Raw genomic sequence first — 15,262 nt, forward strand, 5'->3', positions numbered from 1 at the left:
CTCCAACCTTTCCAGGGCAATTCTATTTCACACTGAGTTAAAGAGCTCATTCTAACATTCACTTTGCTGAGTATTTATTATAGCTTTCAAAACAGGAAGATCTAAGGTTTACTGTGGAGACAATATACGCGCACATAGTTAGGAAGGGTTTTAAAAGATTTTTTTTGTAATTTGCAGAGACAAGGATATGACTATGTCTATTTTATAAGGGAGTATGAAGTACAGCAAAGCCAGTGGCAAACTGAAAGTATGTGATCATTCTTTCCTGAAAGCCAACATTTCAATAAGGGAAAATTAAAAGGCAGGAAATGCAACCAAATCTTTCCTGTGCAGAATTTAGATCTGTAATGTATTCTGCCAGAAATCATTACTTTTTATTGCAGTACAGACTTTTAAAATATGTAGCAGTTAGAATAGCAGTTCATGAAAAGATCCTCTCATCACTTTCCGCAAGGCCTGAACCCGCTGAAGGGATTTCCTTGCAGGTCGCTGTGTCAGCCCCTCGCTGCCAGTCCCGCCTCGCTGCCGCACAGACCCCAGCACCACGAACCAGCAGAGGCGGGAAGGCCAGCGCCGCCCTTCAGTGAGCATGCACCTATTTGGGGATAGATCTGCCTCCATGTCCGCTCTTTCCATTCCCACACCATCATGTCCTAACTGATGCGCTGGTCAGCACCAAAGGCAAGAAACGAATCTGGAAAAAACTCCTTCCTTTCACCTTTCATAGCAGCTTGCAGCAACTCAATACTCTGTGTTTTTCAACTAGTCAAAGAGGATCTGACTCAGAGTATGACATTCCTCGTTTTATTCCTACATTCATATTCCAGTCTAGCAAGCTAAATACATCAATCTTTAAGCACGCCAATATTTCTTCCAGAATAGAAAAGCAAATGGCAACGCCTTCACAAGGGATTGTGGTACAAGCCAAATCCTGGCCCGTTAGCAAAAGCCTCCTCTTGCGAACAGGCCGAGGGGCTTCTGCTTCCCTCACGTACGCTCGTCCTTCAATCGGAAAGGAGAAGGGTGCCCAGTCCAGGGGGAGAACCCGGCTGCCAGAGGCAGCCCCAGCGGCAAGTGGAGCTGAGCTGCGGATCAGAGCCAGGCCCACCCGGCGCTGCCCCGGGCCCGGCCGGGCCGGGCTCCCGGCCTCGTTTGGTTCTCATGTCCTCCCGAAACACTCGTCAGTCTCTGAGCGCATTGGCTGGGACAGCCCTACCGGTACCAAGATTATTTGCCCTGTAAGATCACAGCATCGAGGATATTTTGTTTTCTACATATTTCAGTTGCATGTAGCAAATGAAAAAGAACTTTAAAAATTAGCTTCAAAAAGTGTGCTATTACAAATAACTACTAAGTAAGATTTAATAAATGAATTACTTGGAAAGGATCTGTTCTTTACCATCTAGATACTACTTCAGTTGTAGTTGTCAGACAGATGGGCAGAATAATTTGCTGCTGTGTTAAGAGATTGAGTACTTATTTGAAAACAAGGACTTGTAGTCCAATGAAACCAATATTCACTGCAGCTAGAAGTGCTAATCTGACTTCATCTGAATTGACTTAATAAATGTTTGCAAAAGCAGGCAGCTTAGGTGGCTTAATTAAGAAAACACTTGCTTTTCACCTTTAGGAATTCATTTCCTCCAGGGTCAGGGTTTGGTGGTCTAACTGCTATCACACAAACTTCTACACAATTCAGAATGATTAATGACCTCTCCTCAGAAAAATTATGAGGTGCTACAAAGGAAAAATTAACTGAATTCACACAATGCAAAGACCCGCACCAAGTGCCCTTTCCCGTACTGCAATGCATCAGTGCAGCGGCATGCTCTGCACACATGTATTTCACCAAGAGCATGCATGTGAGTAACCCGCAGGCTGCAGGGAGCGATGGGATGCGCCATGGGAACGCGGGCAGCGCCTTCCGCAGGCGCAGCCGGACGGGACGGCGCTCCTGCGGGCACCCAGCGCTGCGCACGACAACTGCCCTTTCAAACATGCTGCCACGCGAGTCGCTGGGCAGAAACATTGCCCAAATGTTTGAATAATTCAGGTGTCCTTCTGCCCTTTGAGATTTCTAAAAATCTTCAGCTTTACCACAATAATGAATAGATTTGCAATTCTGTGACTTTTTTTTCTTCTGGCTGTTAACAAAATACTTCAGACCATACCCTGCAGTGCTTCCCTCGCTGCACCCTCCTGAATGACTGCCTGCAAAGACAGCGCTCGGGGCCAGCCCCGAGCTCTGGGCCCAGCTCTGCAGCTCGCTAGCCCATTTCCAAGGAACTGCTGCGGTGACAAGATCCCTGCACAGTCGGTGCTGCTGCTCAGCCAGCAGTAAGCCATGGATTCGCTCTGAAACGGGCACTAAGATCGGGTGTTGATTTGGGCAGTATCAGCAAATTTGCATGCGCTGTTTGGAATATGAGCAGGCAGTCAATTCTTTTTATTTCCTTGAACTACCTTTCAAAGCAAAGAAGAATCTGAACTGCATTTCCAAGCAAAGAATAAAAAAGTTAGGTGATTTCACAGAGATTACAAAGATTTCCCTTCCATGCAAAGCAGTGCACAAAACAACTGCTACAAAATATTCAGTGATCCATATGTTCTGTTCTGCAGTTCAGGAGAACAGAAATTATTGTACTGAAAAATACTGTATCAATGCACATCCATCAAATAAAACCCAAGAAAGTTAAAATCTAAAAATTCAAATACACATGATCTGTTTAGGTTGATCAGAGAGCAACAGTATTTCCCTCAGTATTTCTACCACATAAATAATTGTTAATAGCACCTTTGAGAAAGCGGCTTGCAGATTATTTATGAATAACAATAAAATCAAATTCACTGAAGTATTTGCTTCAAAATATATAACTAATTTTTAGTGTTTTTCAATATGGAATAACTAATACAACTGAATAGCATACACAGATGGTGAGAAAATAAAGCTTACGAGATAAATCTGAAAGTCAGTGAAGTATGAAAGTAATTAGAATGGAATTTTATTCCATTAGTTCTATATGAAAAGATATTAGCTCATTTTCACCTTTGGCTCTAAGAAGAAGCTGCAGCACATACTGATATGTAATTTCATGTATTTCAAATAACAAAGGACTTTACACTGTTATTAATCCAGGAACAAATAGGAAAGAAAAAAATATCACCTTTCTTTACAATTGACACGTCATGATTAGAAAAGATCAGAAAATTTAATTTCTATTATCTGTGCAGTTCTCAAAAATAGTGCTATATTAAAAACACATTGATAAAAAACATCTTCAAAAAACCCTCCAGAAATGAGCACTGAAGAAGATCAGTCATAAACCAGAAGCCATGATCCAAAGCTACCGCCCATTGTGAACCTCGCTCAGCCCTGAGCCCAGCTGCTGCGCCAGGAACGCATTGGCCTGGGTTAGCACTGTGCTGGTCTGCGCAGACAACACGTGGGGTCTCTTCTCAACGCAGTTTGCGCATCCTGCAGCGTGGTCCCAGAGCTCACCTGTCTGCGCTCTCAGTGGCATCTTTCATGGGAACACAACCCCAAATGCTCAGAAGTCATATATAAATTTTATCATCTTGCATACACAGCATCTTTGCAAGACAGAGAGACCAAGGCAGGAATCTTTCGCATTTTGGAAGTTAATTCAGCCCCAAAGGGCAGACACTTAGTGAGATGAAAGTAGATGAAAAGGCCACTCCAGTGATGAAATAGTCTCTTGTCTTAAAATAACTCTATCTTAAATTGATGGATTGCAATCAGTAAAGCAATGCTAGGCTCTATGGAAACTGCATGAAAAGAAAGAAATACATGTGAATTTGCTACAAAAATAGGACATGCTCTCCCACTAGGTGAACTCTGTGATAAGAGCAGTTGGAATTTGCTTTTCCTAAAGCTAAGGGAAGCACAATGACATCAACTTAATGTACCATCGAAAGCAACACTCCAATGTATCCGACTGTAACCTGACAACAGAGCATCTCCAGCGGCGCACATAAACACAGAGCATTCTGCCTTCCAAGAAAGCCCCAAGAACCTCTGTCACCTGGCTGGGGTATTACCCTAGGCAGCGTAAGGAACGCCAGCTTAATGAAAAGCCCAAACAGTCTTCCAAGAATCGCTCACATGGCAGTTCTTCACTGCAATTTAGCAACTGTTTATTACAGGCTAAATACGTTCCAGCTATTGCTACTGTGCTAATTGCAAGGAACTTTTTTTTAAAATAAATATTTAGGTAACCATTCAAACGTGTCACTCTTGGAAAATTAGGACCTTGCTTTTCCCACTGTTTTGACGGTCACCTTACATGGTGACCACAATAATTCTGAAAAACACAAAGCCTGAGAGAGGGATTGAAGATAAATGGATCTGACAGCTCTTCCTTTTATTCATGCTTCATATTGAAAGGTCAGAAGCACGATGCATTCAGTAAGCACTGCTGATATTTGCAATTCATGCAAACTATTTTTCAGAAACTGGAGCTGCTTATTACGCAAAGAAATATTCCTTGGTCAATTGCAACCAGGTAGTTTAAGCAAAACTGTTCAATGAAAATTTAATATACCCAGAAACTTATTGCAACGATGGAAAACTACTTCCTTGTATTTGGAATTATGTCAAAGCATTTTTAGAAATAACAAGAAAACATGAAAAAGTCTTCTTTTGCATTAAAACCGCAATAAAAGTAACGATTTGAAGGCAAAATAATACTCTGGAATGACAGGTCTGATCCCTGCAAAGCAGCGGTTAAGACCTCGCTAACTTTGCTACTGCAGCAACAACTCTTCCCGATTAATGTCTAGATGGAAACATTGGCTTTTATGGGCTCAGTGATACTCCGTTACAAGCAAACGGTAACATGTTAATGCCATACACACGGGGCAGCCTCTCCCGCACCCATGACACGGCAGTGGGAAACCTGCCAGCGCGGGGAGGCAGGAGCCACGCGGCTGCTAACGCAGGCCCAGGCGGCAGCACCGCGATGCTCCGCGGTGCTCGTGGCCCTTCCGCAAGGCTCCCGCAGCCCCGCGGCGCGCTCGCACTTCAAAGGTTAGGCACCCCATGGTACCTCTGCACCAATTTACATAACAAAACAGCCTTTCATGCAATTCCAAGCAAGTTTGCTAGATATTTCAACTGAAAATTTAATTATTAACAGACATTTCTTTAAGCTTCTAATGTAGCTGAAATTGCTTCCATTCTAGGAAATAAAATAGAATGAATCCTGCTTCCATCTATGTTTTTATGACCTTAAGGTTTTGTTTAAGCTAACCAAATTTTTTTTTTACAGAGGAGTCTAAATCCTTTACAAATAATTGTGAAATTTAAAGAGGTCAACATCATTTATGGAGCTGAATAAGTACATACAGTATGTGGTGAGACTACACCCAATCAGCTCTGCACTTGTGTGAATCTGGAAGCGACACAAAGCTGTCAGAAAAACAATCAAATCACATTTATTCATTATATTTCTATAAAACAGTTTCCACGGTGAAATCTTCACATCTAACACAGAGGAGAAGGCGGCCAGCAGGCAGAATGTTCACATGGGCACGTGCTTCCCCTTGTGCACAGCACCGCGCTGCTGCAGGAGCAAAGCAATCAGCACGGGGGGACTGGCAATCTGCCGAGCTGGGAGCCAGGGAAAAGGGTGGAAGCAGTGATTTATTTTTCCAGGGTTACCTGTTTCTAAAGCATCTCAAGGAAGCTGTTTTGGGACGTATCATACAATTTGGACAATCCTTTCACAGCCTGCAGGGTGAGGAGCCAGAGCTAATGCTGCCTTGAGTTGCCTCAAGTGGGCAATCCAGAGCTACAGGTCTACGAGCAGGCCCAATACAAAAAAGAATAGTGAAGAGATTTGCACACATCAAGATCAACTCCAGCTTTTAAGACCAAATTTTATTAAAGCTGCTAAGTCACTTCACCCTGGCCACTTTGCTAGTGATTGCAGGAAGAAATTGTTCCTTGATGAGCAACCGAGTGAACTAGACGTTTTCGACTTTTCTTCATTATTACTCTTGTTTCGCCCACCCACTTACAACCTACCCCATAATAAGACTATTTATGGTAACTATTACAAGATAAATTAAAACCACATTTTTGAAATGTATATACAAGGCCAGCACTCCACTTGACAGAGCAACCTTGTGTGCGTCACACCCCGAATTTCAAGTACTTGCCAATTCATCCGGGCCTCAAGGGGGCAGTTACTTCATTCGACCTCAAAGGTAGAATTTAATTAGTCGGGTTGCCTTGAGAAAAGACTGATTTGAGGACAAAAGCAGTACCTCAGAAGGACTGCTGATATTTGGTACTGTATAGAAAAAACACTGAACTTGGGAATACTGAAACACATCCAAGCCTTTTCACTTTTGTTCCTCTCTGATATATTAAACAGTTGTTTCTATGAAGTGGGGCAGTTCTGACAGATTGCCTTGGCTTTACGTTATTCCAGTTAGAGCACTAACCTGATATGAGGGAAACTCCTTCCTTCTGCACACCCTGTCTGCAGCCCAGTAGATTTTTAATTACTCTCTGACCCACCTCTTCCAGACAAGAAATGTAAACATGAGTTGGAAGATCACAAATTCAACGCGCAGTAGTCAAAGCTCCTGGTTATTTTGGCATCTCTCTTTAGTCAGAAATTCCAGCCTGAGCCTGAGGAAATTACTAATGCAAATGTTGACATCTATTTGGGAAAAAAGAAAGAAAGAACTTGAATTCTTGCAAAGAATGTTCTAGTAAAAAACACAATAGAAATTCCTGAGTAGCTCTTTTCAGGGTGCTGTGAATTCACCGTAATGACCACCTGCCATTTTGAGTAGGGCACCACCAGCAAGACAACGTCGGGGATGCTGAACAGAAGCTCAGACTGTTCAGCAGCCTGCACCAAAGCTTGTGAAATAGAAAAAAAATGCTCCTGAAATCTTTATACGACCAAGATATGAATAACAAAGGTATACGTCTATTGCATAGCTGAGTAACAAGAACAAAACCTTCATCTCACTTCTTGGGAAGTCAAATAAATCCATAAAAGACAGTGGCAGGAACGCACACCATATTGTTTGGGAAATCTTTCTTTAAACCCAGTAATACACAACGAAGTGCACATATTTATAACAGATCTCTTTCTGTAAATCTGCTACTAACTGCATTTTTTTAAACCGATCATTTGTTTAACTATCAGTTTCAATATAGGATGTTGTCTTGGGAGGGGAAGGGGGAGATGATAAAAAAAAGGAAAAAAAAAAGTTTAATTTGGCACTTTCCTTCGTCATTCTCCTGCCTAGTCCTAGCGTGTAAGTGGCTATTCTCCCTTCTCTTCAGATCCTTCTCTAAGCCCTCTCCTCAGGCTTTCAAAGTTAGATGATCAACTGTGCAGAGAGGCACTTAATTCCTCAGAGCCACTTCTGAAGGCTGCAGCCTAGGTCTCCAGCGAACAATCTTCTCTCTCTGCCTGCTCCCCTGCTTTTTGGCCTTTGATCTTTAGAAAGCAGAAATGCCACCGCAGCGAATAAAGTCCCGGCCCCCAGAGTCAATCCCCCCTGTTTACCTCCTGCTCCTGCCCCTCCAAGGCGAGCCGCGCGGTCGCTCGGCTCATAGGGCGGCAGGTATCGGCGTGCTGTGACAAATGGCAGTGTGTGTCAGGGGAGCCTGTTCAAACAAACAGTTGGATGCTTGGGAACGCACACAGAAGACCTAAGATCTTGCTCTCTTTCTCTTTTTCCTTCCCCCTCTGTCTTCAAAACAGAAGATTAAGTTTGCTGTGAACATGAGCTGATGAAAAGAATTCAAATAGTGCTTTGAATAGTGCCACTGGGAGCGTCACAGGAGAATTACAAATTGCTGCTGGAGACACCAGTCTCCCTTTACAGAAAGTTAACATAAAAGTACACATATCTTCTTTCTATAAGGTACTAACTTGTAAATTAACCTTTAATGGAGTATAAATGATGTCCTGAAAGAACTGCTTATGCAGCTATATTTATGATCTAGAAAATTGCAAATATTTACAAGATTATAGGTGTTAATGGTCTGTCAAAAATGTTTGTATATTGTACATACATTAAACCCTGGTTTAAGACCACCCTGCTATAAAGACCACCCCATTTCTAGTCCCATATAGAATTTCACTTTGATTCCATATATTCCATTCGGTATAATGGGGCTAGGCCCCAGCACACACCCAACCCATGGAGCACAAGGAACCTCTCCATAGGGTCCACACAGGGTCAGCTCCCAGCCTGCCTCTGCGGCTCTCCAGGGGACAATATGACCTACAACATATAGGTCACCTTCAGCAGCAGACATGAAGTACATTTCGCGTTGCTCCTGTGCTCGTGCCACACTTCCGGAGGAAAGCACGGCTACACAGGATATTGGGAGAGAGGTTTGGGCAAACAGGGCAATTCTTCACTGCAGTGCAAGGAGCATCCCCAGCTGCCTCTGCTTCTGCCTCAGCTTCCCCACTGTGATGGGACCACCCTTCCACTCACGCTCATCAATGAACCTTCTTGGGATCACCATCCTCCTCTTAGGAGCATATTCACTGCTCAAACACAGCCCACGAGCTCTCTTTAGAGCAGACAAGGCAAGCGCTGCTGCCCGGCCCCTCGCAGGCCCCTGTCCCCCGGCTGGCAGAGCAGGCCCCGCGCCTGGCCCAGCAGCAGCCCCTGTGCCCAGGGCTGCCCTCCCTGAGCTGCTCTTGCTCTGGTGTCTCCTCACCAGCAGGACACCGGGGGCTACACCCAACCCCTTCGTACCACACTCCCTGCCTGCGGCTCCATCAAACATGAACACTGCTTTTGCTTTACATTCATGTTTCAGCTTTGAGCTTGCTTGCTTTTTTTGAATAAAAAATACACCCTCCCCCTTGAATTAACAGCAAAATCTATATTTGTCTGCGGTTTAACAATTACTGAGCAGAACAAAAATTGATATAGCTTCTCCAGCCATAACTTTGTATGTTATAATAACAACTTCAACAGCAGCTATTTACCGGGCTGAGCTGGTGTTCAGTGGGTGCACGCAGCCTGTCACCGGCTCTAGTACAGAGTCTTTTCTGATCAATAAAGTAACTTTCCATGTCAGAAATCTAACAGGAGATTGAGACTTCTGAATCCAAAAATCTTTCTGCAAACATTTTCAAGTAAGGAACTTGGAATCTGTAGACTGTGATACTGAGATTGCAAGAAGTGAAAGTATGGATTTTTTTTTCTTTAGAACTCTCACTTTTCAGGCATAAATACAGCTGAGGAAAAATAAATATTTTAGGAACAAATACTTGGGACTGTGCCCAGGTTTTACTACAACAGATTATTTTCTTTTGTAATTTATCATTCACTGTACATGGCCTTGCTCAATGACTAAATAAAAAAGTTCTTCTTTAGGGTAAAAAAGTTAAACTTGCAGGGGCTCTGTCTCCACAGACTTCAGGCACATTTTGATAAACATCAGATTGCCACTGTTTTTTTGTGCCTTTTTTTTTTTACCCCAGCTGGGTCAGAACTTCAGCTGATTTAACCTGGCATGGGTCTCGTGGTTTCACTGCAGCCATCTGAGCCGAGCATCACTCATTAATCACTGCACATTTTCCCTTACACTACGCTGCAAGAGCAGCTCCTATCTTTGAAACTACGAACTATGGAGCTATGTCTCAAGTGAACTGCTATTAGGAAAATATTAACTTTTAAAACAGTATGTAGACCTTGCAATGATCTATAACATGCCATAAACCATATCAAGAAAATAATAAAAATTTTCTCACAAATTATGAAGCATTTAATTTTCTCTGAAATACAGTACCTGCTTGATTGCCTCAACAAACTGATGCTGACTGTTGGTTTTACACAGAATGAGCTGGCTTGTATCAGCTGCTAATAAGCAGCACATCAAACAATGAAGTCAGCATGATAATCTCCAGTTTCTAAGTATTATATTTGATCTGTTTGTTTTTTGCTGGCATAAGCAGGCACACTACCAGACTCCAAAGTATTTTTCTTCTGTCGAGTGTGTTAAGAGTTTCAGTGAATCTTCTAAGGCTGGTCAAACAAAAGGGCTTTTCGTGCAGGTCCCTAGATGAAGTCCAGAGTTTGACTTTTATCCTCCTACAGGTTATCTTCCACTTTCTGGGCACAGAAGCCCGGATCTCCAGCAGATCAAAAAGCCCATTTGCTATAAGCAAATACAGCAGACACCATCCAGCTTCTGCAGTTCTGACAGGTATTTTTCGTGTTAAAGAAGGGCACTATAAACTCAGTATTTATAACTGCTTATAGAACAAACAAAACCCTAATATAAAGATGAAGCTGGGTCAAAAAGCTTTGAAGCCTCTAACCTAAGATTCAAGGTCAAAGATGAAACTCCAGGATCTGCCTGCCTACATTTCTGAGACACCTCTTAATTTCTTAGATCTTCAGGGCACTGTACTATAAATTTCCATGAATATAGTTAGCTTTTTTGCTGCCAATTCTCATACTGGAATAGTGTTTTCAAACTGATAGATGGAAACCTCCTGATTCGCCATATGTATTTATTCATGGCGAGTTTATAATCCTTTGGGTTTGTGCCAATGTTTTTATTTGGAAGCTCATATCCAACTTTGGTGTCTTCCTTCCTGATAGTTTAACAGCCAGAGTGATCATGGACCTTGAATCAATTATTAGTTAATTTCCAGAGCAGTTAAGTGGCTAAATGCCCTTGTGGCTCTAAGTTTTCATTTTCCTGCATCTAAGTTTTTCGTGCGTAAAAGAAGAATAAACAGTCCTTCCTTTTCCACTCTTCTGTATACGTCCACCTTGTCTGTTCAGACCATAAATTCTTCAGGTCAAGAATTCCGTTAATAAATGTTGGTTTAGTGCCTACTACAATGGGTATCTGCTCACAGTGGGGTACTACTATACTGCAAAAAACTATACAGCAAATATTACCGACAGTAAAAATACAGCTCATCGACTAAAGGTGCATGAAAAGAATTCTGTCCTGTAGGACATCAAAGTTCTTAAAAATTCATATGTCAAGTGTTGCCATCTGAACTAAATTAGTTTTGTGGAACTAAGATTTCATGGCAAATAAAAATAGTATATCATCTTAATAAAAGCATCATGTGGAAAGGGAAAATAAAAGCAAGAAAGATATAATTTTATAGTACTCGCACAGTTCTTCTTACTCTGAACTGAAACTCAAAACTACCAAAAGCAGCAGACATCAGCAGCCACATAATCAATCTGCTGCAAAACTGGTGCTGGTCTCCAACTTATTTGATACAAAGGACAGTGGAAACAATAGAAAAGTTTGCAGGACTGTAGTAAATAACTCTAATGCCTTGAATTGCAAAGGGTAAGCAGCCTAAGAGAAGTATTCATCAAAGTCATATTGGAGGAAAGAAACATCACCAAACAGAACAGTGCAAGCCAGATGCTTGGAGATTAAATGGGGTCAAAAATGCATCCCTAATTTTCATAACATCCTCATAAAAATTCACAGGAAACTGCTTTCTGATCCTGTTATAGAAGATATTTTTTTCCAAAGCTAAAGTGGAATTGCAAAGCGGGATTCAACTGAGAGGGATCAGAACTACACATAAAGGAGGGAAAATGCAGGACTACAGAGGAAGTGCAAAATAACTGCTCATTAAATAAAACTAACATTATAAAAACAATGGCTAAAAGTACCTGACAGCTACATCTAGACTTGTGAGATCAGACTCCCATCTTCCAATGCGCACTCGTGTTGCAGGTTCAGCTCAGAGTCAGATCTTTAACCTCCTCAGTGAAGGATCTGGATTTCCTGGATCCCTGGACACAAGGCAGCAAACAAACGTGGTCTTTGTGGACCCCCTAGACATGCCCCTAAAAAACAGAACATCACTACTACTGCCACCACCAAGGAAAGAAGCAGCAACAGAGAACTCCAAAACATCCACAAACTTCGGTCATCTATTTTCAATCTTCGCGACTGTTACTCCTCATTCAACAATCTGAAATCGCATATTTGAAAATCAACATAAAAATGATTGCTTTCTAATGTTATTTTTAGAAGCTACTCAGAATCATAGAAAAAGGTTTAGTTGTATTGATTATTTTCATTTCCTTCTTCTCTGGAATCTCAAACTTCATTTAAATTTCCGATTTAAAGAATGTTTACTTCTACATTTGTTACACAATCAGTTGAAAATGCAAATTGAAAAAGCAATTATTTTCCATCTAATTTTAAAATTTATATGGAAAATACATAAAAGATTCCAGCTGTGCCGCTGATAACGTGTATTCTCACAGATCTGTGCATTCCCGGAAGTCACAACCAAGGGAGCCAACAGACACATCATCAGTTACACCAGTCTCCGGACATGAGAAGCCTCCAACAGGTAAACTGAGGCCATGTTATCCAGTATCTCTACATGCAATGAGTCCTAAAGTCCATTACAACAAAAATTACATCAACAGACTTCTTAGGAATCTTCATGATGCCCCTTGGCTGCCGCTCAGTCATTAGAAATCCCCGTTAAATTTTTCCTTGTCGCTACCAGTTCCAATGCTAGCAGCACTAGGACAATGTCCAACGTAGTGACAGGCATTTAATTATCAGCCTTTAATATTACCAAACAATGAAGGAGAGGGAAATGAAAACTTAACAAATTGGTTGACAATTTTCTTTTAAGCTCTTCCCTTTCATTTCTACCACTCCAATTTACCTCCTGCTGTTTTGCAAAACAACCACAGTGTCACTAATTTGCTCGGGTGGACAGTGAAGGAATACAGAACGCAGATACAGAAACTGTAACTTGGGCATATTTTTAGCTGGCAGTTTAAACTGTAATTATTATCTGCCAACTGCTTGCACAAAAGTGTAATCTCTAATGCAAATGAATGCTTGGAGGAGAAAACAATGAAGTTTTAAACAATGAGGCAAAAATAGCCACATCTGAATATACTGCCTTCTGCAAAAGGCATACAACATTCTGTCTTTTTCGAAACAAAACTTACTAAGTTGATATTGTGGCAGGACATGCAGCATAAACAAACCATGCACATGAGGGACTATGCAATGCAAATTGCTTCCATCAATGATTATAATAATTTACCATGACTATGAAGGTCAACTTCCTACTTATATGGAAATTTAGGAACAAAATAATTCTGTATCTCAGAGGAAAAATAAGTTTGCAATAAAAATGCAACTGAAGTACAAGATGTTACCAGCCACTACAGCAGCAAAGCATGAGAACATCTGGTGCCTCTGCAGCCCATGGCCGGGTCTACGCTCAGCGCTGTTGTGATCCATGGATCCCACGCACCGTAAATGCAGGAAACCGCCAGCGCTCGCGCCTGTGCGCTGCAGCCAGGAGCACAGCGGGGTGCTGCTCCCGCTGCAGGCCCTGCTGCAGCACACGCACCAGGGGGACGCAGGCCCTCCTGCAGCACACGCACCAGGGGGATGCAGGCCCTGCTGCAGCACACGCACCAGCAGGACGCAGGCCCTCCTGCAGCACACGCACCAGGGGGACGCAGGCCCTCCTGCAGCACACGCACCAGGGGGATGCAGGCCCTCCTGCAGCACACGCACCAGGGGGACGCAGGCCCTCCTGCAGCACACACACCAGCAGGACGCAGGCCCTCCTGCAGCACACGCACCAGCAGGACGCAGGCCCTCCTGCAGCGCACGCACCAGGGGGATGCAGGCCCTGCTGCAGCACACACACCAGCAGGACGCAGGCCCTCCTGCAGCGCACGCACCAGGGGGATGCAGGCCCTGCTGCAGCACACGCACCAGCAGGACGCAGGCCCTCCTGCAGCGCACGCACCAGGGGGATGCAGGCCCTCCTGCAGCGCACGCACCAGGGGGATGCAGGCCCTGCTGCAGCACACACACCAGGGGGACGCAGGCCCTCCTGCAGCGCACTCACCAGCAGGATGCAGGCCCTCCTGCAGCACACGCACCAGGGGGACGCAGGCCCTGCTGCAGCACACACACCAGGGGGATGCAGGCCCTGCTGCAGCACACGCACCAGGGGGACGCAGGCCCTCCTGCAGCACACGCACCAGCAGGACGCAGGCCCTCCTGCAGCACACACACCAGCAGGACGCAGGCCCTCCTGCAGCACACGCACCAGCAGGACGCAGGCCCTCCTGCAGCACACACACCAGGGGGACGCAGGCCCTCCTGCAGCACACGCACCAGGGGGATGCAGGCCCTCCTGCAGCACACACACCAGGGGGACGCAGGCCCTCCTGCAGCACACACACCAGCAGGACGCAGGCCCTCCTGCAGCACACGCACCAGGGGGATGCAGGCCCTCCTGCAGCACACGCACCAGCAGGACGCAGGCCCTCCTGCAGCACACGCACCAGCAGGACGCAGGCCCTGCTGCAGCACACGCACCAGGGGGACGCAGGCCCTGCTGCAGCACACACACCAGCAGGATGCAGGAGCACAAGGAGCTTCCCTGCCGGCACAGAGCGCTTAAGGGGGTTCTGCTCTCATTTCCAGAGCCCACCACAGAGGAACAATTCAGTGGCCCCTGTTCTGCTAAGGCAGCTGTTTGTGACTGCAGTAGTTTGGGCTAAAGCTAAGACATAACCAAGACTCTCAGAGGTTCCTACAAGCCCAGACCGAAGCACTTAAACGTGCGCTGCACACCACCTGTGCAGCCAGCCTAATGCCTTGAAAACATCCTGTCAGACCTACGGTCCATGCACGGCACAATTTTCTGCACGTGAACAGAGCAGATCTCCTATGCATGTAAAGAGAAAATATACAGAGCATGCGGAGCAGGTGAGATGCTTATGAGAGCAGGCTGGATTGAAAGCACATGTGTGGTAGGGCAGTTCTGTCCAAAGCTTCCAGAAAGTGTCGGACCTATTGCAAGCACACCGCAACTGCACACTGCATACACACTCACTCAGGCATTTCTTGGAAGAACCAGGCTTGCTACACTTCACTGTGCAGCACCAGCAATAGTCACTGATGCTCCGGTTGTGTTCTGTGATACCTGGCATACTGGAAAAGTACCTGAATATTGCAGGATTAACCAGCTCAACGTTCACATACTGGAATTGTGAAACAATCTACGTGCATGCAACACAGGCAATGTTTGTTGCTGCTGTTGAACACTTCAGCTCTCTCCCGGTGTCTTTTGCTGCACTTTGCAGTGCAAATGAAGCAGCCACCTCACCTTCCTCTCACTGCAGAAAGGATTCAGCCTTGGTGTAGACCTGCACGCTTCATTTTGAACAACATGACTGCCTTCCTCTTTCTACGGAA

This window comes from Tinamus guttatus, unplaced genomic scaffold (genome assembly GCF_059628265.1).
Source record: "Tinamus guttatus ecotype Peru unplaced genomic scaffold, ASM5962826v1 Tinamus_guttatus_pri_ptg000045l, whole genome shotgun sequence".
NCBI classification, from domain to species: Eukaryota; Metazoa; Chordata; class Aves; order Tinamiformes; family Tinamidae; genus Tinamus; species Tinamus guttatus.